Source organism: Notamacropus eugenii, chromosome 2 (assembly GCF_028372415.1).
Source record: "Notamacropus eugenii isolate mMacEug1 chromosome 2, mMacEug1.pri_v2, whole genome shotgun sequence".
NCBI classification, from domain to species: Eukaryota; Metazoa; Chordata; class Mammalia; order Diprotodontia; family Macropodidae; genus Notamacropus; species Notamacropus eugenii.
The window spans coordinates 294,944,506-294,962,850 of NC_092873.1; the positions used below are offsets into that span (position 1 = coordinate 294,944,506).

General features: G+C 40.6%; 1 long non-coding RNA gene across 1 annotated transcript in view; it reads left to right on the top strand.

The window, feature by feature from the left end:
- The first annotated feature begins 7,775 nt into the window (after positions 1-7,775).
- Positions 7,776-18,345, top strand: part of LOC140527487 (uncharacterized) — a 39,368-nt gene continuing 28,798 nt past the window's right edge. Inside the window, exon 1 of the long non-coding RNA XR_011974811.1 lies at positions 7,776-7,936. This is a non-coding gene — a long non-coding RNA (uncharacterized lncRNA). The remainder of the gene's footprint in view (positions 7,937-18,345) is intronic.

Below are 18,345 nucleotides of genomic sequence, written 5' to 3' on the forward strand. Positions count from 1 at the left end.
AGAAACAACTGAGCAACAAGAGGCAGAGGCAAAGAGGGGATGGATTCCAAGCACTGGGGAGAGCCTCTGCAAATGCACCAAGTTGGGAGATTGATTGTCTATGAGCTAGAGGTAGTAGGCCAATTTGGCTGCTATGCAGAGTGAGGGAGAGTGAGAATTTCTAATTATCTCAGAAAAGTAGATGGGAGTCAGATTATAAAGGACTTGAAACACAGAAGAAAAAGAATTTGCATTTTATCTTACAGACAACCCAGAGCCTTTCATTTAACAACGAAGTCACATGGTCAAAACCATTCATTACAAATACCGATTTGGCAATGGTGCAGAGGATGGCCTGGTGAGAGGAGAATCTGACAGCCAAAGGACCAGTTGGAAGCCTATGATTATGGTTCAGGTAAGAGACGACGATAGGGGCCTAAGCTAGGAGAGCATGTGACTTCAGAGATATGATGCAGACCTTTGGCCCCCCTAGAAAATCTTCTTCTTAGACTCACTGAGACCTGAAATTAATATGGACCAAAGCCTTTTTATCCCATAATTAGAGAAAAAGCTTAAAATACAAATACTCCTATGAAATGTAAGTATAACCAGGAACCAAGTAGTGCAAATAATGATTTCCATGAAGTTGTGGCATGTATTCAAATTCATTGTATTTCAAATTACAACAACATAAAATATGGTATTTTGTATCCCAAAAAAGATCATAGAGAAGGGGAAAGGAGCTACATGGACAAAAATATTGATAGCAGCTCTTTTTGTGGTGGTCAAGAACTGGAAATTGAAGGGATGCCCATCAGTTGGGGAATTGGGACAAGTTGTGGTACATGAATGTAATGGAATACTATTGTGCTATAAGAAATGATGAGCAGGCAGATTTCAGAAAAACCTGGAAAAACTTAAAGGAACCGATGCTGAGTAAAATGAGAAGAACCATAGCATCAGCAATATTGTACAGTGATCCACTATGAATAACTTAGCTCTTCTCAGCAATACAATGATCCAAGACAATTCCAAAGAGCTCATGATGAAAAATGCTATCCACATCCACAGAAAGAGTTGATGGAGTCTGAATGCAGATTGAAGCATACTATTTTCATTTTATTTTTTTTCATGTTTTTTTCTCTTTTGGCCTGTTTCTTCTTTCACAACGTGACTAATATTGGAATGTTTTACATGACTGCACATTCATTACCTATATCAAATTGCTTACTGTCTTAGGGAGGGGGGAAGGGAGGGAGGGAGAAAATTTGGAAGTCAAATTTTTAAAAAAAATACATGTTAAAAATTTCCTTTACCAGTAATTGGAAAAATAAAATGCTAGGAAAAATTGAAAAATGAAATATGTTAATTGATTCTGACCCAATGGAAATATGCAATGAGATTAAAATAATGCTGCCACTTCAGGAGACTTATTATTCATACTAATGGGAATTTAGCTGAATTTAATCACATATTTATTGAGACTTGACAATACAAAATAAATAACTCATATTTTGTGGTAGGTAATCTTAATCTAATAATCATTTTATTTCACAGATGAGGAAACTGAATTTCAGAAAGCTAAATGGCTTGCTCATAAGCGAGCAGTGGAACTGTGACTCTCAGTTCTAGGTCTTCTGGCTACAATTTCAGTGTCCTTTCATGGTCTGGGCAACTTCTTAATGCATCCTAAGAATATAATGATATAAAAAATGCAAAAACTCTAAACTTGGAGTCAGAAAATATGGGTTCAAATCTGGACTCTAGCACTTAATTGAGTGATCTTGGTAATTAACTTAATACTCTATGCCTCAGTTTCCTAATCTGCTAAATTGAAATAATTATACCTGCACTTGAAAGTTAGCGTGACATGGCAAGTAGAGAGCTAGTCTCCATGCCAGGCACATCAGTTAGATGGCAGAGTGGATGGAGAATTAGACAAAAAATTAGGAAGACTTGAGTTCAAATCCTGCCTTAGATACATAGTAGTTGCACAACCCCAGGCGAGTCATTGAATCTTTTTATGGCTAAGTTGCTTTATTTGTAAAATGAGAGGGCTGAACCTGATGGACTCTATGATCTCTTACACCTCTAATCTACGATTCTGTGATCTTGTGAGTCTATGAAGACCTGGGTTCAAGTTTCCCTTCTGATAGAAACTGGTTTCTTGGTCCTTGGCAAGCCACTTAACCTCTAAGTACCTCAGACAGCTCTCTCTGAGACACCAAGTTGCAGAATGGAACCTGCAGTGGTAGAAGGAGCCCCCTCATTGTAGAAAAAGCCCCCTTGTTATTTGAAATCTCACATCTGTGCAACAACACTTGTTTTATTTTACAAGGTAACTATAAGGAAAAAAAACACTTTATGGGAAACTTTAAAGTGCTGTATAAATAGGAGTAGTTATAGTAGTTAAATTTACTCACCCTAAAGCACAAATGACTGATGCCATTTCCTCTTTTCAGAGAATTGGGGTAGGGGTTGGTGGTAGGAGAAGAGATGGGGAGAAAAGGCAGTGTTCAACTGATACTGAAAGGGAGAAGGGGCATTCAAAAGGAGGGAAAAGGTAGAGAAAGAATTGCCTGGAATTGCCCATAACAAATTTCTCCCACTTCAAAATTTCAGTGAGGATTAGTCCCATATAAGCAATAACTAAAACAGAAGTTCTGAGAAAGCAGAGTTAAGGCAGTATACTAGAGTGATAATAATAGTTAACATCTATGTAGGGCTTTGAGGTTTGCCAAGCCCTTTAGACATTTGAACACATCATGAACTATGTGATTCTCACAGTAATCCTGTGTGGTAGGCGCTGTTATTATCCCCATTTTACAGATGAGGAAACTGAGTCTGAGAGAGGCTAAGTGACTAAGTCAGGGTCACACAGCAAGTAAGCGTCTGAGGCCATATTTGAGGCCAAGTCTTCCTGACCCCAAGTCCAGTATGCACTGTTCCTATAGGCCAAGTAGACTTTGGAGAATATGTTTTAAGCTGCAAAGGTTGTGTAGGAAATATTGCAGATAGGCCAAGAAGAAAGATGGAGGAGAATTTGGGTAAATCCACTCCCAAGTAACATATTTTTGGGTAGTAGAAGCCTAAGATGGTGTGTCATCATTTTTAAATTGGTAGAGATGCCAAAAGAGGATTTTTTTTTTGTTTTAGCTATATTTAGGCACTAATTATTCACAGAAAAGCCAAGCTCCATTTATTAATGTCAGTGTATAGATTAGCAATGATCTGGCAAAAGGACCATCCCTCTGTAAATTTGGAACTTGTCATGGGGATTAATGGGCAGAGAGCAAGATGTCTGCAGCAATGTTTGGCCATTCAAAGCCATTACAAGTCCAGACACAGTCAGGGCTGGGCACATTCCCATGATTCTTTGCCCCTTGGCAGAAGATCAGGTCCCTGCCGTCGTCCTCCTCCCTGACCCATTTCTCCCTCCTCATACAGATCCCCTCCACAACAGAGCAAAAGGGACAAGTTACTCACAGGTCACCTGGCAAATGCCCAATTGCCCTTTGAAGGAGTCTGACCATGAAGCCAGACAGTAGTGCATATTATAGCATGGCTTGAAGGACCAGCTTTGACTGCCTAGGAAGCCCTTAGCAGGAATATGGTTCCCAAATGAATTGTCAGAGCTCCTCAAACTCTGATCAGAAGGGTCCCTCAACCTTTGATCTAGGTAACCCCAAAAGATTAACTGTTGAATCATTTCTGATTCTTCATGACCCCTTTTGGAGTTTTCTTGTCAAGGGTACTGGAACAGTTTACCATTTCCTTCTCCAGCTCATTTTCCAGATAAAAAAATGGAGGTAAATAGGGTTAAACAGTTAGTAAGTGTCTGAGGCCACATTGGAACTCAGATCTCCCTGACTCCAGGCCCAGCACTCTAACCACTGCACCACCTAGCTGCCCCAAAAGATTAAGGAAGGACTCAGAAAGTATTATCAAAGATGTTGATGACCTTAAATGATCATCATCTGTCCCTTCGATGTGATTGTTGCCTAATACCCAGGTGATTTTCAGGCCAATATAATTCAGTAAACTTAACCAAGACCACGCAATATAGGGAAACACAAGCACAGACATGGGAAAAGTGACTCAAGTAGGGTGCTCCCAGAAGGGCACTGTTTTGCCAAGACAAGGTCTCGCTGGGCACTGCAGAAGTGTATAAACGGACACATTCAGATGTGGCACAGAGTGTCAGCCAACAAGCATTTATTAAGTACTGGGAATTGTGCTAAGTGTGCTGGGAATATAAATGCAAGTTAACAAACACCAAAATAGTCCCTGTCCTCAAAAGTTTACATTCAGGGTGGGGGAGGGGAAGACAACACATAAAAGAAAGTGGAAGGAAGGGTGTAGAAAGAGGAATTTGTGGAATGGGGGGGGGGGGGGAGTGGGGAGGACCACGAGGGAGAAATCTCTATTGCAGCCTAGTGAGAAGTGAAATTATGTCCATTATTATATAAGTGTGAATTACCATTGCTTGTTCATGGCATGGTCTTCTTTGGCAACAAAGGACAAACATGATACTGTGAGTAGATGCAGCCAGCTGAAGCTAGCTGGGCACCTCCCCTCCTCCTCTCCTGTCTTCCTCTCCCTCCCCTTCCTTCTCCTCTCCAAAGGAAGGTAAATTTGGATGGCCAAAAATTGCCCAGCTGACCTGGATTTCACTGCCTCCTTTCCTCTCCTCTTTCCTCCTCCCCTCCCCTCCTCTCCTCTCTCCTGTCCTCTCCCAAAACCTTAAGCCTACTGTGCTCTGAAACTGGTACTCCAAGGGGCCCCTGCCAAGGGCTCCAGGACCCCCTAGCTTTAGAGTGATTATCAATAGCTACCGTGGCTGTTTTCCACCCAGTGTGATGTCTTTGTTTTTCTTGACCTCGTTAAAGGGCCATGCCTTGGCTACTTCTTAAACAGGCCTATTCAATGAATGGGTGTTGCCTCACCCTAAGTGAGTACCTGCAAAGACTTTGGCCTACAGGGCCAGAGATCTCCCAGTGCATCCTGGGCCATCTCCAGTCATCCTGAGGAATATCAGCTCACTGGATTTGGATGGCTTTGGAGAAGTGAGGCTGGTGACCAGCACTGCCCTCCCTCACTCAAAACAAAGTCAAGTGCAAGTCATGTCATCACTTCTCTGATGGCATGGTTGTCTTGGGCACCAAAGGACGAACATGAAAAACCTACATGATAGTGAGGATAGGGGTACCTTTAATGTTCTCCTTCATTCTAGTTTTCTCTGTTCTCTGTCCTGTTCAGCAAAGTCATCTCTTCTTAGTGATGTGGGACAGTCTAACTGGACTAAAGTGAACGTTTCTGTTTATTTACATTTTTATTTGCCTCTCAAATAATGACACTAGGTGATGTTTAGATAGACACTTGTGGCTCACAAAGCCTCCAAGTTCATGATGTCATTGGAACCTAACTACAACTTTGTGAGACATCATTATCTGCATTTTGCAGATGAGGAAACTGAGGCAATGGACAATTAGGTGACTTCATTTAATCTCAACAGTCTTGCAAGGTAGGGAATGCAATTATTGTCCCCTTTTTATAGAAGAGGAAACTTAGATGATTTTCCCAAGGTCAATTACTAATAAAGGAAGAACCCAGATTAAAATGCAGGCCTTTTGGACTCCAGGTCCAGTGTTCTTCCCATTACACTGCCCAGTCATCGCCTCTCAGTTGATTTGGGTTCCCCTTTCCCCACCATCTTACACAATGTCAGATCCCTCATCCAAACCACACAGTCTGAGTTGGGAGAGTCCTTGAGGTCATCTAGTCCAACAGATAAGTGAATGGAAATTCTGTCTACAACATACAAAGAGTCATCAGGCTTCTATCTGAAGGCCTCCTGTGAGGAGGAACCCACGACTTCCCAAGGCAACCTCACACAGGCTCACAGAATGACAACCTTGGTTCCACATTCACCAGTATTCCCAGCTGTCTCTATGGCCCCTCAGCTGCCCTACATCAGCAGCTGGCCATCAATCTTGGGATCTGCCGTTTGCCAGTCTCAATGGCAAGTGGCCCAACTGGACTTCTGTGGTGCTCCTGTAAGAGTGTCTGACAGGTGGCTTTAGTGTTTGCTGAGATGGGCCACTGCACTGGGACTTTGTACCCTTTGTGTTACTGAGCTAATGAGCCCAGGTTCCTTTTGACTGAATATTTAATCTACCAGCTAACACCACTTACTGACCTCAGGGCCTGGAAAGTTAAGAAATCATTATTCTCCTCTTTTTTCTTCCTTGACTGGAGCAAGAAAAGCTGTTTGGTTAGCTGGTGTTGTCAACAACTTGGATGCATTTGGGAACTGGAGTCAGGAAAACCTGAATTCTAATCCTGATTCCAACACTTCTTGGCTGTGAGATCCTAGGCTTTACAAATACTATCTCGTTGGATCTTCACAACAACCCCAGGAAATAGGTGCCATTATTGTCCCCATTTTTCAGCTGAGGAAACTGAGGCAGACTGGGTTAAGTGACTTGCCCAGAGTCACACAGCTAGTAAGTATCTGAGGCCTGTTTTAACTCAGATCTTCCTGACTCCAGGACTTCTTTGATTTTCTGGGCAGTGGTTTCAGTTTCCTCATCAGTAAAATGGAAAAAATGAAACCTTTAGTTTCTATTTCATAGGCTTGTTGTAGGGATCAAGTGAGATAATGGATATGAAATGCTTTGAAACATTTGAAGTGCAATAAAAATATTAGTTGCTATCATTCCATGGACCTAAGCAGGCTGTTCTTGAAATTATGTTCAGCCACACATAATAATAGCATTTGTATGGTGCTGCAGAGTTTGCACTTCAATTGATTTTCATAGTAACCTTGGAAGACAGGTGCTGTTATTACTCCAATTTTACAGGTGAGGAAACTGAGGCAGGTAGAGCTTAAGTGACAAAGCTAATGGCTGAACCAGGATTTGAATGCAGGTCTTTCTGCCCCCAAATCTAGCACTCTTATTCACTGTGCTTTACATCATAAAGGGTAGGGATTGGAAGTATGTGACCATCTCCAATGCTAAAAAAAAAAACTCCAAAAAACAATCCAAAGCCAGAATCTCTTCTTAGAAGAGACATGTTCCATCATCTTATCATGTGAAGGATAATATCTGTGTTTCTTTCTTCCAATATATCAGAACTCCTCCTTAGTAGATGATAGGAGAGATAACACACATTTATTAAATACCTACCATGTGCCAGGTACTGTGCTAAGTGCTTTACAAATATTATCTTATCTGATCCTCACAACAGACCTAGGAAGTAGATTCTATTTTTCATTTTACAACTGAGAAACTGGGGCAGGGTCATACACAATTAGTAAGTGTCTGAGGCTAGATTTGAACTCAGGCCTTCCTGACTCCAGGCTCAGTCATCTATCCACTATCACCTAGCTGCTCCTAGGTGCCACTAAGGCCCTTGCTCACTCAATCTAGAAATACAAAATGCTGCAATCTAGAAAGTCTACCCAGAAGAGGCTAGATGATATTTAAGGGGAATGTTGTAGAAAAGAATCCTTTTGGTCATAAATTGGAACTGGGTTAGATGACCTCTGATGCCCCTTTCAGTTCTGAGATTCTATACAAGGAAGTACTAGTACTTCTCAACAAAAACATTCAGAAAAGAAAGAACCCTTCATAGAATGTAGGTGTAATGTTCATGAGAGTTAAAAGATCTTCCCCACCCATTAATGGTCTCAGGTGGAGCCCATTAAAGGAAGCTTGATTAGGAAATGCTTGTTTTGTAGGAAGGCCCATGCTTTTTGTGAATTGCTAATGAGGCACTGTGTCCTGAGGGGTGTGCCCTCCAGCACTGAAAAGTGTGTGTATACCCTGAGGTGAGGTTTTGCTTTGGGACTTACTCTTTGGAAGAAGGTTTGGAGTCAAATGAGATTCTGGGTAGTCATTAAGGAGCCCCTACCCTGGCTTTGAAAATCCAGATGTTGGTGCTTCTCTCTCTGGTAACTATGATAATGGTCAGACAGTTGGATCTGTCTTGATCTGTGATGTATGTATTGCTTTCAGTCAGACAGAAGCCCTGTCGGTCTTTATTTCTCTGCTTGTATTTTCTATGTTGGTGAATGTAATTAATGAAGATTGCTGACCCCTTAAAAGTTGCTTTCCTTTTAGAAAAGCAGATCTAAGAACCTGTGCTCGCAGGCAGACTTGGATGTGTCAGGGTGCTTGCTTTACAGTAGGGCCAAGGTTGTCCACATTTGGTGACTCAGGGAGCAGTCTATGACAAACGGATGTTGTAGCAGGGGAGTCGGGAAGTGTTGACATCATATGGGATCTGAGCATGCACTGGGGTGTGGGAATCATAGTATTTCCTGAATCTTTCTCCACAGTTAAAAATTTTCTCTGGTTCCAACAACCTCATCCCTTCTTAGCCACAATCTCTTTCTTCTCCCATTCAGGTCTGACACAATCAGTGATGAACATGCTGAAATTGCTCACCACAAAATTCCCACTGATCCTAGAGATAGTATGACTATGAACATATTGGCCAGAGAGAATGAACACAGAATCTAACTGAACAATCCCCTAGAACTTCCCCTGTGTATGTGTGTGTGTTTGTGTTTCAGTCATTTCAGATTCTTCATGATCCCATTTGAGGTTTTCTTGGCAAAGACATTGGAGTGGTTTGCCATTTCCTTCTCTAGCTCATTTTATACATTAGGAAATTGAGGAAAGCAGTGTTAAGTGACTTGCCTAGGGTCAGACAGCTAGTAAGAGTCTGAGGCCAGATTTGAACTCATGAAGATGATTCTTCTTATTTTCAGGCCCAGCATCCTATCCACCGTGCCACCTAGCTGCCCCAGAACCTCCTATATTTGGTCTTATAAAAGAAAGGTCACTGCTTCAAACATCAGATTTGCTGCTTACTCTCTGGGTGTCCTTGGGCAAATTACTTCACCACTGTGAGCTACAGTTTCTTTATCTGTAAAAGAGTCTTCCACCTGAACAGCAGGGCTTGCCAGGCAGGACTTTGCCACGCCATTCCTTCACCTCTTATTCTTGCTCTGAGAACAATAATTAAATCAATACTAATATTGGTACTGGAAGGAGCATGACCACGTCCTGCCCAAATGGGGCATCATCACCCCTGTGATTGCCTCAACTAAAATTTAAACTGGCCATCAATTCCCCAAGTGTGTTGTATTCAATGGTATATGGGAAAATGTTTTACAGCTGTCTCCCTGAAAAATAAAATGTATGAAAGACACACCATTTAAATTTAATCTGTATGATTAATATTCTCTCCACTGTTTCTTGGGTCTAGACGTAACAAAACAATAAATCAAGTCCTGATTTCTCAGGTACAGATGGTACTGTGAAAAGTCTTACGATCAGGTTTCTTGAGCCAGATTGAACTGGTTCCAGCACACCCATGATTGTATGCTCCTATTAGAAAATAAGTTCCTTGAGGCCAGGAACCATCTCATTTTTAAGTTTTTATCATTTGCACCTAGCACAGTCTCTACTACTTAGTAGACATTTGATAAATGATTGTTGATTGATTATTAGTGGGGTCAGACTTCATTATCTCTAAATACTGTTTTATTTTCAGATTCCATAAATCATCATCACAGAAATTTGAGAGTTGGAAGTGACCAATCAGCAAAGAAATCCTCACTATAACATACCTGTCAAATGGCCATTCAGTTTTTGTTTGAATACCTCCAAGAAAGGAGAGCTCATCACTTTTCCAGGCGGTCTATTCTACTTTTGGAAAGCTCTAATTATTAGGAAATTTTTTCTGGACATCTAACCTAGTTTTTCTTTGTAACAACTTCCACCCATTCCTCATAGTTCTTCTCTTTGAGGCCAAACAGAAAAAGTCTAGTCCCTCTTTCACATACAGTGGAACCTCGGTTTACAAATTTAATTCATGCCAAGATTTTGTTCATCATGCCATTTGTTCATATTGCAAAGTGAATTTTCCCATAGGAAATAATGTAAAATCAGATGATCAGTACCACATCCCCAAAAATATCCATACAAAAATAATTATTTATAATTTTAAGTAAATATTTTGTCCCTAATGTGCCTGAAATACAATAGCAATTATTAGTGTGTGCAATATAAACCGAAAATAAAATAAATTAACCTGCACTTTACCTTTGAGAAGAGTCATGGCTGGTGTGAAGGAGATGAGCAGAAAGAGGAGGAGGAAGGGGTTATTACTTGGAAGGAGAATCTCCTATGAGATCACTGGGGATTTCAACGTAGGGAGTGTTCTCTCTTACGCTACTTTCACAAAAAGTAAGACTAACACAACTGACTGCACTTATTTTTTGCTTTTTAGAATCACTTTCAAGTTTTGACTTACTTATTGTTTTTTCTTTATGTTCATTTCTCACTAGGAATCTGTCTAACAACACTTGTTTTTGACGTTTTTTCAGAATGTCATGGAAATGTGGCATTGCATTATTATTAAAAATATTCATGGCTCTCATTGCTACAGCCTTATTTGGGTAATGTTTTCCAACAAAATTTTGATGTTCTTACTGTGAATTTTTGTTCTTCCTGCAAGGCAAATTTTACAAAAAATTTTTCCTCATCCAGGGAAGCATATGTAAACTAGGTTACTCATAAACCAAGGTTCTACTGTAATAGTCTTTCAAATCCTAGAAGATAGCAATGATGTCCGCTGTCCATTGCCAACCCTTTCCTCCCCCTTCCCATTGCCCACCTCTTCAGTCCTCTCTTCTCTGGAGTGAAACTTGCCAGGTCCTTCAACTGTATCTTTTGTAAGATGAACTCAAAGCCCTTCCGTTTAAGTTGCCTTCCTCTGGACACCATCTGGCTTAACATGTTCTTCTTCAATCATACTGCCCAGATTTGGTCATCAGACTCCAGATGAGGTGTGACCAGGCAGCTGAGAATGAACCTTTCACTTCCCTTTTCCTGTAAGCTGTCTATACTTGCCTTAATTAGCCCTAGATGACTTTCCTTTTTTTTGGACTGCCACATCACACTGCTGACCCACATTGAGCTTGTAGTCCACTGAACTGCCCACGAATTCAATGTATTTCCATTGGTATTTATTTAAAGGAGAACTATACTGTGCAGGGCTCCCAAGTTACAGCAAGATCACAACACAGAGCTTAGGGTTCTCTATAGAAACCTGCAACATGAGGTTCATTCTTTAATTTTATACCACTGGTTTTGATTCCAGTCAATTGAAGGAGCACCTCCTATGTCCAAGACTCTGTTCTACATGCTTGAGGGTGTAAGACAAAAAAAAAGAAAGACTAGGGAAGGCTTCATGGGGGACATGTGCCCTCAGATGAGCCTTGAAGGAAGAAAAGGTTTCCCTGCTCCCGACTCTGGGCGTTACCTGGAATGCTCTCCCTCCTCATCTCCATCTCCTTGTTCTCTGGCTTCCCTTCAAATTCCAGTAAAACTCATACCTTCTACAGGAAGACTTTCCTGTTACCTCTTAACTCCAATGCCTTCCATTGATTATTTCCAGTTCTTCTTAAATATAGTTTGTACATAGCTGTTTGCATGTTGTTGCTCTCATTAGACTGAGGACCTTGAGAGTTGGAACTCTTTTGCTTTTGTGTCCTCAGCATTTAGCAGTTTCTAGCACATAGTAAGCACTTAATAAATGTTTATTGACTTACTGAGAGGAAGAGAAGGGGATGGAACGGATTTCAGCCATGAAGAAATGGGTCACACAAATGCACAGGGGTTTTCATTGAGTTCAGAGAACACTAGGCATGGTACAGTTTGACTAGAAAAAAGTTCAGAAGGGGAACGATATGAAACAAGGCTGAGAAAGTAGGATCCAAAAGATCAGTAAGTATTAAATGGGTATTAATGGTCATTAGTGATTCACTTATGAATATGAACTAGTCTAATTAAACAGTTTTTTCTCCTAACACTTGAGTGTGATTAATCATACGGAGGAGAAAAAAATTTTGAGAAGGTAAGGAATTGGAAAGGTCATTCTGGGGTCATTCTGGGTACACTTCAGGTAGTAAGGGCAGGATAAGGAGGGCTGGGTACATTGTGCAGATAGAAGGCATGGGGATGGGTTGTTGCTATTGAGTCTTTTCAGTTGTATTGGACTCTAATCCCTTCGGGGATTTTCTTTGCAAAGGTACTGGAGTGCTTTGCCCTTTCCTTCTTCAGCTCATTTTACAGATGAAAAACTGAGGCAGATGGGGTTAAGTGACTTGCCCAGAGTCACACAGCTAGTGAGTGTCTGAGGTCAGATTTGAACTAACATAAGTCTTCCTAACTTCAGGTCTGGCACTTTATTCACTGCACCACCTTAGTTGCCCCTTGACACATATTAGAGAATAAATACTTTTGAATGGAATTGAATTGAGGCCTCAGGGTACAGTAGAAAAGAACACTGACTCTAGACTTAGCTCAAATCCTTCCTCTGATGATTATTACCTATGTAACCTTAGGCACTTAACCTCGACCTCAGTTTCCATGTCTGCAAAATAAGGAGGTTGTTCTAGATGGCCTCTGAAGTCTCTTCTATTTCTAGATATCTGATGCTATGAAAGAGACAGCCTTGCAACAAGCATTGTATTTGCAATGATTTCACCCCAAAGAGGCTTAATCAAATCCATCATTGAGATAAATTATGTCTTTTGAGGGCCTAGGATCAGAAATGGAAAGACAAGTTAGTCACTAGGTTTTTGTAATAACATCATGTAGGCTGGTTCCTAAACTCCAAAATGGAGTCACCTGGGTCATAAAAGATTTTATATAAGTGTCCTCTTCCCATGCCCAGGATCTCTGGTGATCTGAAAAAAAATAATTGGTAAATCAAGAAGTCAGTGATTGACAGAGAATACGCTCCTTAGTGGACAAGCTCTTCCGCACTCAGGCATCACAGGCTCACATCAACCTGTGATCATTCTCAGAGCAAATAATCAAATTCTTCACAGCTCAGGCCTTTGAACAATTGGCCAAAAGAACAACAACCAAAAATACAAGACCTCTTGTCTTTTTCCTAAAACATTTTGTGACATGCCACTCTATACATTTTCCCAGAAACAGATGAGCAGAGCTCAAAGATACGCACAGCTGTGATTCAAAACACACCTTGTGTTAGGGCACAGACTGTGCTATTTTGAAATTAGAAAATTAGGTTACTATTGGACACATATAAAGACAACACACCCTGCCCTCCTGATTCCAAACCTCCTTGGCATTATTCCCTGAGCTTCACAAAGATGTCAGTCTAAGAAATCACCTATGGCAAATTCTTACCAGACTTAGATCTGAGAAGCAGCTGCAGCCTGGAGAGTGTCCCCCTCTATATGTCAGCTGGAAATTCTGTAGTACATAATGACATCAAAGTGCTTTGTTATTACTGCCCCAAAGATTCTCTTCAAAGCTTTAAACATTAGCTCTATCACCCACCCATAGTCTCATTTCACCAGCCACTCCATATGTTTACACTTGTCCCTTGAGAGCTCCCCTGGGCTGGCCTCCCTTTTGAGTCCTTATTCACCTTCCTGGCTCCACCTCATTCTGACTGGTTCTGGGGTTTGGGTTTTAGAACAGCAGTGGAAAAATACTAGCTTATTTAAGCTAGAAGACTTTAGCTGGATTTTAATTTATTTATTACTTTGACCATAAGATACAGGGTTTCATCATGGTGTATATTCACTTAAGTAAGGCATATTTCAAGTCCTCTAGACCTTAGTAGATGCCTTCATCATACATGGTCCTCCTAGGTTGCTGTGGCCAAAAATGCCCATCATCTGGCTGCCAGTCTTTTGCAGACATCATTCCATTCTGTGCCTAATGCCTGAGATACATTCCCTCTTCATCTTTGCCTCTTGGAAACAGTAGCTTTTTTCAAAATACAGCTCAAATATGACTTTTTTCATGACACCTTGCCTGATAACCCCAGTTATTACTGTTCTCCCCATGAACTCCCACCCTGAAATTACTTGGAATATATTTTGTATTCTCTTATCTTTGTATATAATGTGCTGTGTCCCTTTCTCACCTGCCCTCTTTGTCCCCATTAAAGGAACGGACAGTATCCATCATTGTTATCTTTTTACCCCCAGATCCTAGTGCATTGCTTGGAACACAGTCGGCATTTAGTAAATACCTATTGAATTAAATGGGATTTGTGATATCCCCCTTTGCATTTAACTAGACTGATCCATGGACAATAAACACACAATCTATGAACAAATCAGTATTCAGTCTTTCCAGTTTGCTAAAACTCTTTTGGCAAAGCCTTTATGAATCCACAATTGTTTCCATTCCATAATGAGCCATTGGAGGACGACTTTAGTGGAGATTTGGTCCTCAGGAATCCTCATTTGGGATCCTTCTGGTTTTCTTTATTTTTTATTTTGAACATCCTTGATTGGTCTATGGCTTCCCCTTCAACTGGGCTACTGAAAAACAAATCTAGAAACTGAAAATGGTACTTTGGCTGTTGAAGTCTCATGTTTACCTGATGAACCCCTAGCTTGTTTGGGGAATATTGGATTTTTGGGCTAGGACTACAGGATGCTCATGCTAAAACAAAATGAGGAAAATGGATGAAAACCATCAAATTTTGGTATACACTCTAACCAATATTCACTTTGGCTGACTGTAGTTTTTCTCCTAAAACGAACTGGTTGTTTGACTGAACCAATCAAACTGATGTTGTCTTAGTTTCAAATAGGCTCAGCCTCAAAGCAGTTATGTAGCTGGCCCTGATGTAATCTTTGCCCTGTTCAAGAACGCCTGAGGGTCTGTGTTCTAGGGGATACATGCTAAGTGGATAAGACAGAGAAAAAATAAATTTTTATTAATTAAAAAAATTTAACTTAATTTTTAAAAAGGAAAGGGATGCCAGGCTAATCTCATCTACTTTACTGTGAGCTGGAGCTTTGAATGGAAACTGACCCAAAACAAGCTTTGAAACTGAGGGAGTTTCAGGACATCCATGATTGAGAAAGACTAGGCAGCCTAGATATTCTCAGAATTTTGCACAGTGCCTAGCAAATAGGAGATATTCCATTTGTGTTGTTGATGATGATGGTGTGGTGATGGTTGTTTTAAAATATATGATTAGAATAAAAGTATAGCTTAAAAAATGCAACAATGACTCATTAACACTGGATCCCATAAATCTCTATTTTAATTTCAGAGAAAATCTTCTCCTCCTCTCGCTGCCTCCAATTTAAATTAGATTTCCCTTTGAAGCAGCGAAGGTTTCTGTTACAGACTTTAACAGATAGCAGGCACCCAAAGGGAAGTAACAGCCTGGCAAGTGGGTAGATCATATGAATTAGATAAGAACAGCTTAGCTACAGTAGGCTGAAGGACATGAGATTTCTCATGCTGGTGGTTTGTTCCAGTTGAAAGCCGTCTGCAAATTTTAATCAAAATAAGACTGACCACTTTCCCCCAGTAAAGCTCCTTTTCCTGTTCAGCTTATTTATTTACTAAAGATAAGTAAAGAGGACATGACAACCTCTTAGGGATTTTGAGGACAAATGGGATTTAGAAATATTTTCTTCCCACAGAATTCTGTGGATTCCTCAAAAGTAGAGAGTTCATCAACTCTCCATTTTTTAAAAATTTATTCAAGAGATCTTCATATTCCAGTTTCCCAAATACTCCACCTTGGCAGCTGCTCTCCTTTAGCATACAGTTCACCAAAACCCTCAGGTTAATCTGTTCAGCCTGTGAATCAGGCTCAATTAGGCAGCAGATTTTTCTCTGGTCTTCGGTGATGAATGAGAGGTTCACCACATGCTGACACCCATTTAGCCTGAGAAAATAGAAGGGTCAAGGAACAGCTCCTCCACTGTTATAAAGGCTGCACCCCTCTGAATAACCTGTACTCCTCTTTCTACTTAACTTCAACAAGTGACTTGCCCCTTACACCTTAGGTGAAGCAGGGATTCCAACAGGGATGGAATGAGGAAAAGATGTAGGGGGAAGAGATGGCAGAATAGAGGACAGGAACCTATCAGGCTGTATACACCTTTAAATATATATGTCAATGTACACACACACATATACATACACACATATAAATATGTATATACACATATATAAACAAAACATATTAATTTATTTCACATATATGTATGTATGTATACAGGTATGTATGTATGTATATAAATCAAGGTAAATTAAAGTTTAAGTGACTTGCCCAGGGTTAAATCTAAGGGCAAATTTGAATTCAGGGCTTTCTGATTTCAGGCCCAGTACTCTATCCAGTGAACCACCTAGTGGGAAGGGTAACCAGTGTCTAATGCTACCTGTGTAAGGTCATCACTTGTTCCGCTGCATTCATAAACTGGGGCAGCTAGGTGGTGCCATAGTGGATAAAGTGCTGGACCTGGAGTCTGTAAGACTCATCTTCTTGAGTTCAAATCTGACCCCAAACAATTACCAGCTATAAGAGCCTGAGCAAGTCACTTAATCCTGTCTGCCTTAGTTTCCTCCTCTGTAAAATGATCTGGAAAGGAAATGACAAACCACTTCTGTATCTTTGCCAAGAAAACTCGAAATGGGGTCATGAAGTATTGGACATGACAAAAAAAGGAGTGAACAACAACAAACACTCCATACTGTAGTTTATTCAGTCATTTCCTAATTAGTAGATAGTCTTTTTTTTCTAGTCCTTTGTGGCTACGAATTTGAAGCATTTGCTTCTGTCTTTGCCTTCCGTTAGGTATATGTCCAATAGTGGGATCTCTAGAGGCATAGACCATTTTTTGCTGGACAAAAAATAACGGTTATTGACTTTTATATTGTACTTTAAGGATTACAAAGCATGAGTAGGAGGCAAAGAACAATTTCTACAACATCTTTATAAAGAAAACCAACTTTGAAAAGATTTAGAACTCTCATCAGTGCAGTGAGGAATCACCAGTCCAAAGAACTAAAGGTGAAACTCATCACCACCTACCTCCTGCCAGAAAGGTGATGGTCTTAAAATATAGATGCCTATCCATTATGAGAATTTTAAAAAAATCATTCAGTTGATAGGGTTAGTAAAAGGGAAGATAGTTAATTATTGTAAAAATCAATTAATAAATTCATAGAGAAAGTAACAGACATTACTTCTTTTGATACTTACAACTCTGTGAGATAGGTGACACTATCAGTCTCATTCATGTAAGGAAACTTAAACTCAAAGAAAGAACTTAAGTGACTTATCCAAATTACACAGCTAATAAATATCTGAAATTAAATTTAAATCCAATCTTCCTGAATCTCAAGTCCAACATCCAGGCATTATACTACTCTGCCTTTCTAGTATAAGGCTAAAAAGAATTCCCAGGGCACTGAGTAAATTCCCCTTTTTCCTTGCTTTAGACTCATTTGCTCTGGAAATGCCTATAGTCTTTCCCCTTTCCCCCACCATTCCCTGAAAATGCTCCTCTTATTGATGCTCATGGCCAGCAATCTTCATGTACTTGTTTGACTCCAATCAGGTGAGCCACTTATATTCAGATACATCAACATGGCAGCCACAACCTCCCTACTTTGCCCGACGTGGAGCTTGTGACTGACTCAACAGGACCTGAAAGCCAACTCTCAGAGGTGGGCCAGCAATGTGGAATGAAAATCCCATTTCCAACATCTGTGCACCGTGGCCTCACATCTAGGAGGGCAACAGACCAAGTCGGAATTCCTCCATGTGGCTCCCATTATGAGGGGTGGTTAAATCTGATTGTACCCTAAAATCCCTCACTGCCGGTTTTACTGAGTTTACCACTGCTGCTGAAGGCTAACTTTGCCAGTCAGAAAAGGGAAAAATTATTTCTGATATTTGGGAGAACCCTTCCCCCTAAGTACCAGCAGAGATATTTGGGACTGAACTGGAGAATAGAGGCTCAGGACCTTCAGTAGACATGCTGGGTTGGTCACTTCTGGTGGAAAAAAGAGACCTGATGTGTAGCACAGCTAAGACCCTGACTCTATCACTGGTTAGCCAAACAAGGTTATTGGTTGCATGGCCCTGGGTCAGAGACGCATCTGCTTCTCAATGTTACTGGGCTAATGCAAACAATTTTTCATCGTCCCTTTCTATCTTTACTGAGGAAAACTCCACTGGAAACACTTCCAAAGAGCATATCATACAGTTAAGCTTCCTTATTTTACAGATGGAGAAACTGAGGCCCAAAGAGGACACTGATTTGTTCAAGGTCACATACAAAATGTCAGAGCCAGACTTGAAAGCAGGTGGTTTCATTTCAATCTTCTTCACTATTGGGGTTGCCATTTTTTCCCGTCTTGGTGACACAGCCTGCCTCGGGTGCACCAGAGGCCAGGGTAGAATTATATACAACACATGACTGTAGAATGAGTTCTGGATTTGGAGTCATGGGACCTGGGTTCAAATCCTGCCTCTGTCATTTAT